This window comes from Pelophylax lessonae (genome assembly GCF_965119305.1).
Source record: "Pelophylax lessonae genome assembly, chromosome: 1".
In the NCBI taxonomy this organism is placed as follows: domain Eukaryota; kingdom Metazoa; phylum Chordata; class Amphibia; order Anura; family Ranidae; genus Pelophylax; species Pelophylax lessonae.
Genome location: NC_138768.1, coordinates 9695265 through 9713219, shown reverse-complemented (window position 1 = coordinate 9713219; position 17955 = coordinate 9695265). Strand labels below are relative to the sequence as shown.

General features: G+C 46.5%; 1 pseudogene across 1 annotated transcript in view; it reads right to left on the bottom strand.

Annotated features, from left to right (window-relative positions):
- The window catches only part of LOC309552695, a 40422-nt pseudogene extending 24897 nt beyond the window's left edge, over window positions 1-15525 (bottom strand). Inside the window, exons 1-3 of the transcript XR_014226136.1 lie at window positions 15323-15525; window positions 3027-3317; window positions 870-1139 (exon numbers count right to left, since the gene is read on the bottom strand). The product of XR_014226136.1 is annotated as an uncharacterized misc_RNA (transcript). The remainder of the gene's footprint in view (window positions 1-869; window positions 1140-3026; window positions 3318-15322) is intronic.
- Window positions 15526-17955: the final 2430 nt, after the last annotated feature.

Below are 17955 nucleotides of genomic sequence, written 5' to 3'. Positions count from 1 at the left end.
TGAATTACAACCCCCCACACCATAATCCCCCTCCACCAAATGATTTTGACCAGTGCACAAAGCAAGGTCCATAAAGACTTGGATGAGTGAGTTTGGGGTGGAGGAACTTGACTGCCCTGCACAGAATCCTGACCTCAACCCTGATAGAACACCTTTGGGATGAATTAGAGCAGCAACTGCAAGCCAGGCCTTCTCATCCAACATCAGTGCCTGACCTCACAAATGCGCTTCTGGAAGAATGGTGAACCATTCCCATAGACACATTTACTAAACCTTGTGGACAGCCTTCCCAGAAGAGTTGAAGCTGTTATAGCTGCAAAGGGTGGGCCAACTCAATATTGAACCCTACAGACTAAGACTGGGATGGCATTAAAGTTCATGTGTGTGTAAAGGCAGGCGTCTCAATACTTTTGGTAACGGGAGTGTATATTCAGTTAACTAATGAAAAGCATCACTTACAATTTTACTTTCAGTCTACATTTTTATAGGCGTAGGCATAATTAAATGTTTATTTGTAATAACAACAGTTTCATAGATTGTAAGCTCTAAGGAGCAGGGCCCTCTGATTCCTCCTGTATTGAATTGTAATATAATTGTACTGTTTTCCCTCATATTGTAAAACTGTTGGCGCTATATAAATCCTGTATAATAATAATAATAATAATTATTATTATTATTAGCAAAATAATATCAACAGCAAGATATAATAATAATAATTATTATTATTATTATTAATAATAAAATAAAAATAGTAAAAAACATATGTAAAAAATTAAAAAAATAAAATAAATACAAAACCATTATAATTTCCCATTAGCTCATGTTGCAGAGCGCTCTGGGCGTTGCCATATAAAATAATATAATTGTACCTGGTGGCAGGAATAGAATAGATGGAGATGTCTTGGAGCTGACCGCATTTGTCACCTCGCAGGAAAATATACCGGACGTTTCTGGATCCCAGCCATCCATAGACAGAGAGACGGAGTTGTCTGTGCTTTTCACTGTATGATAAATCTTATCGTTCCTTAGAATTGTGAAGGAGAACGGACTGTCACCCTTGGTTCGGCATGTGAGGGTGACCAAGCATTGGGTACCGTTTCCTTTCACTTCTTGTTCCAAGACCGGGTCCATCACCGGAGCTGCAGAAAACAAGAGCAAAATAATATCAACAGCAAGATCAAAGAACATCCCCTGGCTGTAACATTAACAATTGTTATCCTTAATTCTTTTTAACCAATTGCCGACCACAATACACACATATATATATACGTCCAGGGGCGTAACTACAGGGGTTGCAGGGGTTGCAATTGCAACCGGGCCCCATGCTTCAGGGGGCCTGTGCCGCTCCCCTGTACACCTGGATAGGAGGGGCGGCGGGGGCAGCATGTAGAGAAATCACTGTCCTCCTTTTTCCTCCTGTAGCTGCAGGAGGAAAATGGAGGAGATTGGTTCCTCTGTATGCTGCCCCCGCCACTCCTCCTATCCAGTTCACTTGTGTTCTGCTGCCTCTGGGCCCCTGTGTGCCCCCCTGGTCCCCCCCCTACTGTGCTGCCCCCCCCGGTTCCTCTATATGCTGCCCCCGCCACTCCTCCTATCCAGTTCACTTGTGTTCTGCTGTCTCTGGGCCCCTGTGTGCTCCCCTGGTCCCCCCACTGTGCTCCCTTCCCTCTCCTGCCGGCTGCTGCAGGGGATGTGTCACAATAGAGAACCAGGAAGGGGTCTGTAAATATGTAATTTATCAGCTCCTTCCTTTTCTGAATGGACAGAGTCATAGTCAGTGACATTGTAAAAAAATAAAATGATAAAAAATACAATTAAAATACCAAAAAATAAAAACTACTGACACCAGTGGGTGAACTTCCAGGATCGCAAAGGTCACACTTGCGACCGGGCCCTGGCATTCCACCACCGTGGGGAGGCGCCAAGATGGCAGGAAGGGGGCCCACTGCAGAACTTGTGAAAGGGTCCCACTGCGGGACCGTAATAAAGGCCCCAGCAATGAGAGTAAAGGGCCCCAGGATCAGTGGGAAGAGCCCCAGATTTGAAGGGAAGGGCCCCGGCCAGGGGTCCGGGGGGGCCCTTTATGGTTTCTTGCACCGGGGCCCTGAAGGTTCTAGTTACGCCTCTGTATATGTCGCGGTTTGCAAGTGGTTTACTGGGATTATGGCTGAAACTATCAGCCTTAAAGGATGAATCCACCTTAAAAGTAAAATCCCTGCATCTATAGATCCCCACGATCTAACACTCACCTATCTAGCCCTGTAAAGAAGAAATCGCTATACATACCCTTTTATGAAGCTGATCCGATCCGGTCTCCAGCGGTGGAAGCTCTGCAGAGGACAGTTTTTTATGTGTTGGATGTCCCGTAAGTATATGCTGGAATTCTTCCTTCCGGATTCGTAGCCTTTTCAGAAGTGCGGGAATGATTGGTTTAATTACCAATCACCTGCTGAGGCTCGGTGAACGTGAATTAAGAAAGTGTATTTATAGAGTGAAGGATCGTGGCTGGCTCCTCCTCTACGGAGGAAGTCGACATGTGACGCAACGCGTATAGGGGCGGAGCCTACTATTCTATGCCACTTCGCTGTCAGTTCCTAGATGTATCTCTGCTTGTCCAGCCCGCACAGCTTGTTGTGCTTTTGCGTTAATTTTCTTTTGTGGGCAATAAAAGTATCTATACGGAGAGCACTAGTCCTTGTTCTTATCTCCCTTATATCCTCATCCTGAGTATACAGTAATATAAGGATTGGTACCATCTCGACCATTGTCAGATGTGTCCTCTGTCCTCTGTTGTCAGATGTGTCCTCTGTCCTCCGTTGTCAGATGTGTCCTCTGTCCTCCGTTGTCAGATGTGTCCTCTGTCCTCCGTTGTCAGATGTGTGTCCTCTGTCCTCCGTTGTAATAGTAGGGGAAGTGGGGGGAGCCAGTTTTTAAAGGTTGACCAGAGTTCAGCTATACATTTCAGTTCTATTCCCTTTGGTAACCTCCCCCATGTGTCATAACTGCCACCCATATACCAGACTCACCCATCACCCGGAGATGGATCCGTTCCTTCAAGGTGAAGTTCACTTTGTACTCAAAGGTCCCGCTGTCCTCCTTTCTTAGCTGAGTCAGCAGAAAAGTCCCATTGTGTTGGTAGAAGTGGCCACGTTGGGTGTACGGATCCCGTACTTTGCAGTCACCATGACATGCCACTACAACGCCTCCATTGGTTCTTCCTAAGTCAAAAACCGTGTAATTATCAATCTTCTCCCCGGGGAAGGACACAGATGAGCCGATCTCTGCGTGTAGATGGGCAGTCTTCATCCCCTCACCCCCTATAGAAATAAATAAGAGAACACATACAGTATTTCAGTGTGGATGCTGAACTCCCGACAGATATAGAACACAAACTAATGCAGCTCTGTAATCATTAAATGCAAACAATGTAAGTATCCAAACCTGACCTGGTGCCAGCCTCTCAAATGTCTGTACAGCAGGGCTCAGACTGGGAAAAAGAGAAGCAGCACACGGGGTCAATCAGTCGTGCTGTAGTGAGGGCCGGAGCTACCATTTGGCAAACTGTCTTTTTTGGACATGCCGTGGCTGCCCCCTAGGTGGCAGTGTGCCCCAGGCAGCTGCCTGGGGCACACTGCCACTTAGGGTGCAGCCACAGAATGTCCTAACAAGATAGTGTGGCATGTACAAAAACGGATCCCTTGTAGCTGTTGAATTCTGGCTTCTCCTCCTCTCCCTTCTGCCGGTATTCAGCGGCTGCAGGAGGAAAATGGAGGGGATCAGTTTCTCTACATGCCGCCCCTCCTATCCAGGTTCTGCTGCCCCACTGTGATCATTCCTGGACGATTTGATCTCTCACAGACTCGTCATTTCCTCTCTCCTGGCACCGCTTTGATCTCTCCTAGTTCCCCTTTGATCTCTCACAGACTCGCCATTTCCTCTCTCTCCACCCCGCTTTGATCTCTAACGGCCCTGTTTTGATCTCTCCAAGACTTGTCGTTTTCTCTCTCCTGTCCCCATTTTGATCTCTCCTGGCCCTGCTTTAATCTCTCCCAGACTCGCCGTTTCCTTTCTCCTGGCACCGCTTTGATCTCTCCTGGCGCCCCTTTGATCTCTCCCAGACTTGCCATTTCCTCTCTCCCCACCCTGCTTTGATCTCCCCTGACCCTGCTCTGATCTCTCCCAGACTTGCTGTTTCCTCTCTCCTTGCACCGCTTTGATCTCTCCTGGCCCCCCTTTGATCTCTCCAAGACTTGTCGTTTTCTCTCTCCTGTCCCCATTTTGATCTCTCCTGGCCCTGCTTTAATCTCTCCCAGACTCGCCGTTTCCTTTCTCCTGGCACCGCTTTGATCTCTCCTGGCCCCCCTTTGATCTCTCCCAGACTTGCCATTTCCTCTCTCTCCACTCCACTTTGCTCTCTCCCGGCCCTGTTTTGATCGCTCCAAGACCTGCTGTTTTCTCTGCCCTGGTCCCATTTTGATCTTGTCTATCCCCACTTTGATCTATCCTGTCCCCACTTTGATCTCTCCAAGACTTGCTGTTTCCTTTCTCCTGGCACCACTTTGATCTCTCCTGGCCCCCCTTTGATCTCTCCCAGACTTGCCATTTCCCCTCTCCCGGGCCCTGCTTTGATCGCTCCAAGACTTGTCGTTTTCTCTGTCCTGGTCCCATTTTGATCTCGTCTATCCCCACTTTGATCTCTCCTGTCCCTGCTTTGATCTCTCCAAGACTTACCGTTTTCTCTCTCCTGGCCCGCTTTGATCTCTCCCGTCCCCACTTTGAACTCTCCCTGACTTGCTGTTTCCTCTCTCCTGGCTCCCCTTTAATCTCTCTCAGCCCAGCTTTGATCTCTCCAAGACTTGCCGTTTTCTCTCTCCTGTCCCCATTTTGATCTCTCCTGGCCCTGCTTTGATCTCTCCTGGTCCTGCTTTGATCTCTCCTGGTCCTGCTTTGATCTCTCCTGGCCCTGCTTTGATCTCTCCTGGCCCTGCTTTGATCTCTCCCAGACTTGCTGTTTCCTCTCTCCTTGCACCGCTTTGATCTCTCCTGGCCCCCCTTTGATCTCTCCCAGACTTGCCATTTCCTCTCTCCCCACCCCACTTTGATCTCTCCTGGCCCTGCTTTGATCGCTCCAAGACTTGTCGTTTTGTCTGTCCTGGTCCCATTTTTATCTAGTCTATCCCCGCTTTGATCTCTCCTGTCCCTGCTTTGAACTCTCCCAGACTTGCTGTTTCCTCTCTCCTGGCTCACTTTGATCTCTCCTGTCCCCGCTTTGACCTCTCCCTGACTTGCTGTTTCCTCTCTCCTGGCTCCCCTTTGATCTCTCTCAGCCCCGCTTTGATCTCTCCAAGACTTGCCGTTTTCTCTCTCCTGTCCCCATTTTGATCTCTCCTGGCCCTGCTTTGATCTCTCCTGGCCCTGCTTTGATCTATCCTGGCCCTGCTTTGATCTCTCCCAGACTTGCTGTTTCCTCTCTCCTGGCACCACTTTGATCTCTCCTAGCCCCCCTTTGATCTCTCCCAGACTTGTCATCTCCTCTCTCCCCACCCCACTTTGATCTCTCGCGGCCCTGCTTTGATCGCTCCAAGACCTGCCGTTTTCTCTGTCCTGGTCCCATTTTGATCTCGTCTATCCCCGCTTTCATCTCTCCTGTCCCTGCTTTGATCTTTCCAAGACTTGCTGTTTCCTTTCTCCTGGCACCACTTTGATCTCTCCTGGCCCCCCTTTGATCTCTCCCAGACTTGCCATTTCCTCTCTCCCCACCCCGCTTTGATCTCTCCTGGCCCTGCTTTGATCTCTCCAAGACTTGCCATTTTCTCTCTCCTGGCCCGCTTTGACTTCTCCCAGACTTGCTGTTACCTCTCTCCTGGCCTCCCTTTTGATCTGTCCTAGACTTGCCATTTCCTCTCTCCCCACCCCGCTTTGATCTCTCCTGACCCCGCTTTGATCTCTCCTGACCCCGCTTTGATCTCTCTCGGCCCCGCTTTGATCTCTCCAAGACTTGCCGTTTTCTCTCTCCTGTCCCCATTTTGATCTCTCCTGGCCCTGCTTTGATCTCTCCTGGCCCTGCTTTGATCTCTTCCAGACTTGCTGTTTTCTCTCTCCTTGCTCCACTTTGATCTCTCCCCTCCCCACTTTGATCTCCCCCAGCCCTGTTTTGATCGCTCCAAGACCTGCCGTTTTCTCTGCCCTGGTCCCATTTTGATCTCGTCTATCCCCGCTTTGATTTCTCCTGTCCCCGCTTTGATTTCCCCCCAGACTTGCTGTTTCCTCTCTCTCCTGGCTCGCTTTGATCTCTCCTGTCTCTACTTTGACCTCTCCCAGACTTGCTGTTTCCTCTCTCTTGGCCCACTTTGATCTCTCCCGGCTCTGCCAACTTCTCTCCTCTCCTCTCCCGCTGGCTGCTGTGGAGGATCTGTCAGAATGGAGAGTGAGTCCCCCCTCCTCCCCCTTCCCCTTCCTCTTTATCTCTTTACCTCTTATCGCTCTTATCTTATCTCCTTCTCTTCTCTCCCCCCTTCCCTCTCTCCCCCCCTCCTCCCCTCTTCCTTACCTTCCCCTCCCTTTCTCTCCCCCTTCCCCCCTCCCATCCTTCCCCTTCATATGCTCCCTTTTACTACATCTTGGATACGGTCACCATGCATAGAGCTAAGTCTGATACATTGCGTACCTACTGTACTAATGCTAATAGACCACGCTAGTTGTAACCCATTTTTGTAACCGTTACTTTTCATTCTATATTTGTTCTGTATTGTACCATTGTACTTTGCAAAACTTTCAATAAAAATTCAATGGAAAAACAAATAATGGAGTGTGAGGAAGGGGTCGGTAAATGTATAATTTTTTTTTTAAATTCTCCCTTACAGACAAGGTTTCTTGAAATGAAGATCCTGTTACACGGCTCAGTCATGTGATGAGATCACACTGGGTGTTGGCAAATTTGTGAACAAACAAACAGACTCCCAGAGGGTGAAGTACAGCGAGGCTGGAAAGTCCCTGAGACAGAGTATGCATGAAGAGTCCTGGTTACTACCTGAATTCTGCTTCACAACAGAGAGCCAAACCTACCCCATGGATTACCAGCACCATCACCTATCAGGGATTCTACAACAGCTCCTCCAAGGGGCCCCATACAATTCTCAGCCTTTGGATCTTTAAAAAAAATTGTTCCAATATAATTCTGGCTTGTTTTGGCATTTGAGCCCTTTGTGGCCCTCGAGAGCCGACCATCTTTATATCCAAAGCACACCAAGATGGAACATCTGGATGACTACAGCCACCCCAGCTACAATTGCTCCCTCGGAAATTCCTTACTTCTACTCTGGATTAATAATGCTTTATTGGGAGTTCACCGGTTGCCATTGATGAAGTTAAGAAGGTAAGTAGCAAAATTATGGTCAAGCGGACAAAATGGCACCAAAGGAGTCCTCACACAGAAGGAACAGCTAGACAACGAACTACCCGGGACCTATATGGCCTGAGCCAAGTCCTGTTTCTATATTATTTTCCCCTCCTTTATACAGAAAGTCAGGCCGAGAATGGGGGCATCTATGCTGCCTACCAATCAACTTCTGTTGCAGTTAATCATGTGATTGACTGCACATGTTTCAACCTCTGGGGGTTGAAGGGAAGATGTATAGGCTGTGGGTCCAGGACTCTACAACAGGTCCTCCTTGGGGTTCTTTACAATCCTCCAACTCTCAAACTTTAATTGTCCTAATGGAATTCTGGTTTGTTGTAGGGCCCTTTATGGCCCTCAAGAACCACTAAGCTTCATACTCATCAGACATAAAGATGACATACCTGGATAGCTATCCCCGCATAGCCTATTCTTCCATCTGCTTGGGTGCAGAAACTTTACAGTGTCATGTAGCACCTGGCCCGTATCCCAGAGTGGTTCCCCCGTGATAGGGCTCATTTTAGCCAGGCCATGTTTTAGCTGGCCTCTAGCCCTCAGCACTGCCCCAATGGAGGAGCAGGTTTTGGCCAGGCCACATTTTAGCTGGCCTTTAATCCACAGCATTGACCAAGTAATGGGGTGGCTTTCAGTCAGGCATGTTTTGTAGCAGATCTCTAGTACCTTCTAATTAGGGGAAGGCTTTGCTACATGTTTTGGTGTAGGTAGCTATAAAGCTCACCATAGGGTAAGTCCACCAACAAAAGACACAGCTTTAAAGTAGAGAACATATGGAATACTTTGGTCTACTTTTGTTTCCTACATAGCACAGATCTCCTCAATACTTCATAAGGAGCCATTCTCCATTTTCTAGAACTCCTTTTCCAAAGCACTATACAGCCCCCCCCCCCCCCCGTATCTACAACCCTTCTGTGCTCTAAGAAACTATCTCCATTTTCTACGACCATGGGTAAAATGAATGAAAACCACTCATTTCTCCCATTAACACAGTCAGTGTTGATGGGGGAATGCCTCCCACAGTGGCAATGTCCTGCTGGCAAAAAGCGGGCTAAGGGAGCCTTCCCAGCCAGCAGAACATAACGATTACTACTAGTGGCTATAGCCACCGGCAGTAAACAAATGTAAAAAATGCAACAGGCTGGCTGTACCTAAGCCAACCAATAGATTGACTTGGGTACAATCAGCCTGCTTATAAATGGATTGAATCTCGGCTGGTCCCTGCTGAACTGGCCGAATTTTGATCCATATATGACCAGCTTTAGAAATGTCTCTGCGAACTAGGACCAATGTTCCCTTTAAGCTGCGCGTATGCTTAATAGCTGCGCGTATGTCTAATTGAAGGTCCCGCGCAGCAGCACAAATTCAGACCGAGCAGCACTGGCATCTCTGCATTGATTGGGGGCAATGCTTTGGGCACTCTGCATTAATTGGGGGCAATGCTTGGGCACTCTGCATTGAATGGGGGCAATGCTGTGGGCAGTGCACTCTGCATTGATTGGGGGCAATGCTGTGGGCAGTGCACTCTGCATTGATTGGGGGCAATGCTGTGGGCACTGGGCAGTGCACTCTGCATTGATTGGGGGCAATGCTGTGGGCACTCTGCATTGATTGGGGGCAATGCTGTGGGCACTCTGCATTTTGCACCTTCAATCAGACTACGCGTCCGCGCATGCGCGCAGCTTAAAGGGGACATTGCACAGCACCCACCCCTCTATTGAAGGTTTGCGCTCAGAAATTTTTTAATTTGCTCAGCACAGTAAAAAATTAGAGGGAACATTGCCTAGGATCCCTGTGTACTACATCAACCCCTCCCCCAGACTCCATACACCCCTTCCTCCCAACACTATCTTCAACATTTCTGTGTTCCAAAAACCATTCCCTTTTATTTAGGGCCAATGGGTACTACATAAGCCCCCCTCAGCTACTATACATCCTCCTGCACTATCTACAACCCTTTGTGGGATAAATACTATACTCTATTATCCAGGACCCCTGTGTGCTACAGAACCCCCCCCCCCCTTACCAGACATCACATATCAATATGTTCCACATTTATACAGTATGGGCCCCACAACCCACATCTAAGGCCATGACTTAGCATAGACGGTCCATGACCTGAGAAAATGCAACCAAAGCTGACTAATACAAAGGTGAATGGCTACAACTTCCCACACCAACCTCAGTGACTCAATAGTAGAATAGAAAGTGGCCGCGTGGGTGGCTCAGTTTCCTAAAAATAAAAAGCAAAATGACTGACGCCTGCTCACCGCACCAATGCGATGCTAACCACCCCTAATTTACACCCTTTCAGATCTGTAGAGGAATTGGTGAACTTTCTAACCTCCACCCACATATTATATTCTAATAAAATAAAAAAGAATGGAATGAGGTATATATATATATATATATATATATATATATATATATATATATATATAAATGTTGGGCATAGTTCCTCTGTGGCACCCCATACTCTCACACTATATATAGGTTGCAGTTAATGGCATTTTACATTGGAATTCTCACCTGTGGTCCAGCTGGCTGTCAGCACCAACATAAACAGGAATATGAGGGGGCTCATCCTGGGACCGGTCAGAATTGGGGTTAATAGGGTGCAGGAGGAGAGCTGACTCCACTTGGCTGCAGCAGCTGATGTAATGATATATAAGAATATAGGAAGCGGAGGGAAGGGTGACCTCATGTGACGATAAAGGTGTAAATTCCCAGTATTGTGCAATATATATTGTGCAGAATAATGGACACTATTGGGCATGGGGCGCTCTATGTGACTTTATACAAAGTGTATCACCAGGGACGGAGTGGGACTCATTTCAGCCCTGGAGTGTCATTCCTTAGACCGGCCCACTTTAGTTCACGACTGATTATATTAAAATAATGTAATTAAAACCTCAGAAAATAAGTTTGCAATGGCTGCGGACATGGTACAGGGGAATGTAGGGCTGCGGACATGGTACAGGGGAATGCAGGGCTGGGGGCATGGTACAGGAGAATGCAGGGCTGCGGGCATGGTACAGGAGAATGCAGAGCTGCAGACATGGTACAGGAGAATGCAGGGCTGCGGACATGGTACAGGAGAATGCAGGGCTGCTGGCATGGCACAGGAGAATGCAGGGCTGCGGACATGGTGCAGGAGAATGCAGGGCTGCGGGCATGGTACAGGAGAATGCAGGGCTGCGGGCATGGTACAGGGGAATGCAGGGCTGCAGGCATGGTACAGGAGAATGCAGGGCTGCGGGCATGGTACAGGAGAATGCAGGGCTGCGGGCATGGTACAGGGGAATGCAGGGCTGCGGGCATGGTACAGGGGAATGCAGGGCTGCGGGCATGGTACAGGAGAATGCAGGGCTGCGGGCATTGTACAGGAGAATGCAGGGCTGCAGCCATGGTACAGGAGAATGCAGAGCTGCGGGCATGGTACAGGGGAATGCAGGGCTGCAGGCATGGTACAGGAGAATGCACGGCTGCAGCCATGGTACAGGAGAATGCAGAGCTGCGGGCATGGTACAGGGGAATGCAGGGCTGCCGAAACGGTACAGGAGAAAGCGGGGCTGGAGGCATACTACAGGAGATGCACTGCTGCGGGCATGGTACAGGTGTACCATGCCCGCAGCACTGCATCTCTTGTAGTATGCCTGCAGCCCCGCATAATGGCAGGTAGTACGGCTGTGGAGGAGTCTCACCTGTTCCTGAGGCGCCATAGATTTAAAAATGGCGCCGCCCGGTGCCAACACGTCATTGCGCATTTGCCGCCGCTCGGGAAAGCTCTTATACGTTCGGCTATTCCCGGGAATAGCCAAACGTGTACAGCCTTTCCCGAGCAGCGGCGGCGCATGGGCGGTGACATGCTGGCGCCGGGTGGCACCATTTTTAAATCTTAGGCAAACCAGTGGAACGCCCTTCGCACCGACCGGCCCACCGGGAGAAGTCCCGGTTCTCCCAATTAGCCAATCCAGGCCTGTGTATCACTTTAAAGTGGTTGTATGCTAAAAAAATAAAAAAGCAAACCCTGCAGGACAAAGGCATAATGAGCTAGTATGCATCACATACTAGTTCATTATGAAATACTTACCTTAGAACGAAGCCCCGATATGGTCGCCCGGACACCGCTGAGGCAGCTGACATCTTCCCTCGGCATGCTTCCGGGTTCGGCTGCTCCAGCACTGGGAGTGGCCAGAGCTGCGATGACGTCACTCACGCGCATGCATGCCGGAAGGAGCCGGACCTTCAGAGCGCATGCGCCGCTGGTGTCAGTGGCTGCATGCAGGGCGAATACCTCCTAAACCACGCAGGTTTGGGAGATATTAATTTTACTTACAGGTAGGCCCAGGGGAGGACTGGGCCAGGGATTTGTCCCGCAATTTCCCCCTGGGCCACTCTGATGCCCTGTAAAAAGGCTGCACTGCTTCGGCCACAGACATGCCTAAATGATTGCTGGTGAAGCGAAGTAAAAAGTCCCTTCCACTGACCTACTGAGTGTGGGATGAGGACAAGGACAGAGCGAAGACTTCCCCCCCCCAGCATGGATGGTGTAAACTGTGTCTGAGCAGAGGCCGGTTCCATGCCCCAGTGGAGACTCTCCTCCCCCAGCCAGCCCCAACCGAGCTGTCCCAGCTCCCCCCAACCGCCCCTTCAGCCTGGAATGGGGGTCAGAAGAAGGCCGGGAAGAGGGAAAGTGGAAGGGGGGCCGAGTCGCTGCACCATGGGCCTCTGGATTGTAATTGCCCCCTGGGCCGAAAGTTGCGAGTTAGCTCCTGGGTAAGCCTTATTATAGGCCTTATTATAGGCTTACCTGTAGGTAAAAGTTAAAAAGCGGAGTATACTACCCAGTGGTGTAATTAGGTTTTGTGCTACCCTAGGCCTGACTAAACTCGTGCACCCCCTAGTTTAAGTATGACCCACCCTTTCCTGTCAAGGCCAGACCCCATCCCATTAAAGACCCGCTCTGCCATCTGTAAACCACACCCCTTCATCTTTAGGCCCCACCTTTTGTAACATGCATGGTGAGCCTTAAGCTGGCCATATTAATACAATCTGATTGTACAATCTCCTTTTGAGCGCCACATTTCAGGCTTCAAACATAAAGATATAAAACTGTAACTTTTTGTGAAGAATCAACAACAAGTGGGACACAATCATGAAGTGGAACGAAATTTATTGGATATTTCAAACTTTTTTAACAAATAAAAAACTGAAAAATTGGGCTTGCAAAATTATTCAGCCCCCTTAAGTTAATACTTTGTAGCGCCACCTTTTGCTGCGATTACAGCTGTAAGTCGCTTGGGGTGTGTCTCTATCAGTTTTGCACATTGAGAGACTGAAATATTTGCCCATTCCTCCTTGCAAAACAGCTCGAGCTCAGTGAGGTTGGATGGAGAGCGTTTGTGAACAGCAGTTTTCAGTTCATTCCACAGATTCTCGATTGGATTCAGGTCTGGACTTTGACTTGGCCATTCTAACACCTGGATATGTTTATTTGTGAACCATTCCATTGTAGATTTTGCTTTATGTTTTGGATCATTGTCTTGTTGGAAGACAAATCTCCGTCCCAGTCTCAGGTCTTTTGCAGACTCCATCAGGTTTTCTTCCAGAATGGTCCTGTATTTGGCTCCATCCATCTTCCCATCAATTTTAACCATCTTCCCTGTCCCTGCTGAAGAAAAGCAGGCCCAAACCATGATGCTGCCACCACCATGTTTGACAGTGGGGGATGGTGTGTTCAGGGTGATGAGCTGTGTTGCTTTTACGCCAAACCTAACATTTTGCATTGTTGCCAAAAAGTTCGGTTTTGGTTTCATCTGACCAGAGCACCTTCTTCCACATGTTTGGTGTCTCCTAGGTGGCTTGTGGCAAACTTTAAACGACACTTTTTATGGATATCTTTAAGAAATGGCTTTCTTCTTGCCACTCTTCCATAAAGGGCAGATTTGTGCAGTATACAACTGATTGTTGTCCTATGGACAGAGTCTCCCACCTCAGCTGTAGATCTCTGCAGTTCATCCAGAGTGATCATGGGCCTCTTGGCTGCATCTCTGATCAGTCTTCTCCTTGTATGAGCTGAAAGTTTAGAGGGACGGCCAGGTCTTCGTAGATTTGCAGTGGTCTGATACTCCTTCCATTTCAATATTATCGCTTGCACAGTGCTCCTTGGGATGTTTAAAGCTTGGGAAATCTTTTTGTATCCAAATCCGGCTTTAAACTTCTCCACAACAGTATCTCGGACCTGCCTGGTGTGTTCCTTGTTCTTCATGATGCTCTCTGCGATTTAAACGGACCTCTGAGACTATCACAGTGCAGGTACATTTAGAGGCGGTTCACACTACCACGACCAGAAAGTCACCCCATGACTTGAAGAGACTTGTTTAGAGACTTGGATGAGACTTGGAAGAGACTTGTAAGAGACTTGTGCACTACTTTAAAGAGACAGGCGACTTTGTCTGTGGGGAATGTCTGGCTAATCTCTTTCTTCTTCCTGGAAAGTCTGATAACAAGTCGTGTCAATTAAGATAAGGAGGCGACTCCCATTGAAGTATATGGGACAGTCGGATTGCAGGTCGCCTCAAAGTAGTACAGGACCCTTTTCTGAAGTCGGAGCGACTTCAGTAGTGCCAATTAAGACGGCACTCATTGATTAACATTGCTTTTGTTATGTCAAGCGACTTGGGGCGACACAAGTCGTGCTAGTGTGAATGGGCTCTTATACGGAGACTTGATTACACACAGGTGGATTCTATTTATCATCATTAGTCATTTAGGTCAACATTGGATCATTCAGAGATCCTCACTGAACTTCTGGAGAGAGTTTGCTGCACTGAAAGTAAAGGGGCTGAATAATTTTGCACGCCCAATTTTTCAGTTTTTTATTTGTTAACAAAGTTTGAAATATCCAATAAATTTCATTCCACTTCATGATTGTGTCCCACTTGTTGTTGATTCTTCACAAAAAATTACAGTTTTATATCTTTATGTTTGAAGCCTGAAATGTGGCAAAAGGTCGAAAAGTTCAAGGGGGCCGAATACTTTCGCAAGGCACTGTATGTGTGTGTATATATATATATACACACACACATATGTACATGTATATCTATACACACACACACATATATATATATATACATACATAAACTTATTTATAGTTATTTATTATATTATAATTTTTGATTTTGTGTGTCAAACTTTATCATACCTGAGATGTTATAAAGAAGAACGCACAGTAAAAAAAATCATATGTAAATAGTTGGTTTGGGCTCCTCGTTCTTAAGAATTACATGCAAAATAATTGTACCGCTTTCAGCACCTACAATTGGAAAGAATCATACCGCCAGGGAGGTTAAGCGGGCAAAATCTTCCGATCTTAAAGTGGTTAAATAAACCCGGATCATGATTGGTTACATTGTATGAGATATTAGTATTATAGTGTAGACGTTTTAAACATAAAGCATACCGGGAAGTTGCCATATGACATGTAGAGGCATTTAAATCACATGATGCTACAAAGTCACTGCCTCTGCCTCTGTAGAACTACAAGCTCCAGCATGACCAGTCTGAGCATGGTGGGATTTTTATTTCTACAGCAGCTCAGCTGAGATACAAATCTACAAACATTCTCTGACTTCCTAAAAGTTGTGTGAAATCTGATACATTGTAACACTGCATTTCCCTGTATTTACTAAACACAGACTGCTGCAAATATCTCCATCCCATTATTTCTGGTCATTTCATCAGCCAGTAACTTCCCACAAGGCTGGCATTGTTCCCCAGTATAGAGATCATTGTTCCTCAGAGATCCCCAACATAAAAATCATTGCTCCCTAAAATTGAGATGATTGCCCCCCCCCCCCCCAACATAGAGATAATTGTCCCAGCAGAGCAGGCAGTGCCCCCTCTCACCTGTAGCTGTGTAGAGGGCGGTCAGGGATATCAGGAGGATCAGTGGGGTCTTCATGGTGCAGAGATTGGGGGGACTCTGCAGACACATCCACATGTGCTGTCTGGAGGAATGCAGGAGGAGTCCAGAATATGGAGAAATCAGGAGGTAGAGGAATGGGGAAGGCGGTGCCCAGTGACATCCACAGAGCCTGATGCAATCTCATTGACTGCACACAGTGAATGTGTCTGGAAGTGTGGGCTGAGGAGGAGGAGAGCCTCATATGATTTCTTGCTATGGTTACTGTTTATTACGGTAAGAGCTGCTGTTGTTGGCGAGCCAATCATACATCCACAGATAATGTTTTAGCGCCTTCTTGAGGACTCCTGGCATGCCCTCAGATAAAACACGCCACCATCAAGTAATAGCAACGCCCACTATGTTATTGAAATGAAAGTTATGTACAGCTGCAGGCAATGTTGACAAACACATACATACAGTGCATACATACATACAGTACATACATACATACAGTACATACATACATACATACACAGAGCATACATACATTCATACATACAGTACATACATACATTCATACATACAGTACATACATACATTCATACATACAGTACATACATTCATACGTACAGTACATGCATACATTCATTAAATACATACAGTACATACATAAATAAATACACAGTGCATACATACAGTACATATATACATACAGTACATATATACATTCATACATACAGTACATACATTCATACATACACAGTGCATACATACATTCATACCTACAGTACATACATTCATACATACAGTGCCTACATACATACATACATTCATTCATACATACAGTAAATACATACAGTAAATACATACAGTACATACATACAGTACATACATACAGTAAATACATACATACAGTGCATACATACTTTCATTCATACATACAGTAAATACATACATACAGTACATACATACTTTCATTCATACATACAGTAAATACATACAGTACATACATTCATACATACAGTAAATACATACATTCATACAGTACATACATAGGTACAGTAAATACATACAATACATACATACAGTAAATACATACATACAGTACATACATAAATTCATATATACAGTATATACATACATACAGTGCATACATACATTCATACATACAGTATATACATACAGTGCATACATACATACAGTGCATACATTCATACATACACAGGGCATACATACACACAGTGCATACATACAGTCAGTACATACATACAGTGCATACATAATACAGTGCATACATGGATGCAGTACATACATACAGTACATAAATTGCATACATACATACAGTGCATACATACATACAGTGCATACATACCTTCATACATACAATGCATACATACATACATACAGTGCATACATACATACATACAGTGCATACATACAATACATACATACATACAGTGCATACATACATACATACAGTGCATACATACATACATACATACAGTGCATACATACATACAGTGCACACATATGTAGCACGCCCCCCACAGGGGCTTCGGAATATGTTAGTTTCCTCCACACTTCCTTGACCCTGAGGCACCTCCACCCACTCCACACTATGGGTTCTGACATGATAATTCAGTGAAACAACAATGACACTTGGATATCAATGTATCAGTTTACTGACTTTAAAAGGAAATGAACAGATGAAGTTTCAACACAACAGGAAATATGAGAATAAAGAACCAAAGTGAGATTCTGAATCCTAAAGTCCCAAGATCACTGGGTAGCTGAACACTCAGAATCCTGAATATTCCAATAATGTCAGGAACAAATAGATATAACAATATCTAACTGGAGAAATATATGGATATGACTGCAATAATAAAACAATTCCTCTTATAAATGTGTGAGAGTGACAAACCAGACATTTAGCTCTATATCAATTATGGATAAAACAGTTAGATCTGACTAACTCAGCTGTCTGGATATATCACTATAGAATACATATTAATATTAAATATAACCTGAAAGAGTGCACTCCGTCACCTATAGGGGGCCCCCTTTTTCCCCTAATCAAATGAGTCTCTTCCTGAGCAAGGCCTTGCTAATTTTTACCAGCAGTAGGAGCTCTAATCATTCCATGAATGATATTTGTAATCCAAAAGGAAAAGGGAGTATTTGTAATCCGGATTCTGTCTAAAATGGAATCAGTATAAACCCCGGAATGTGTGCAGATGAGGCCTCGGTTCGCCACGCACTATCAAAGATCAGGAGTGTCCTGTGGCAACGGCTCTACTATATTAAAGTCCTCTCGGTGTCTGTGCTGCGTCACAGGCCCTTTCCGTGTGTCCGTGAGCTTCTGTGCTCACTACAATTAGGTATCTCTCACCCATTCCTCTGCGGCAGTCTTCCACATCAGGCTGGTTACCCTGCTGTAACTTCTACCACCTTTTCCAGGTGTCTCCACTCTCAGTCACTTCTCTGTGACATCCACCACCTCTCCAAGGTGTCTCCGCGCTAGGCCACAGCCTCCACTCGCTCTGCATTCCGCAGCAGATCTCCAGCACGCTGTCCCCGAGGCAAGAGAGCGAACTTCCCACCGCGCCCCTTATTTATAGGCTCTCCCATAATC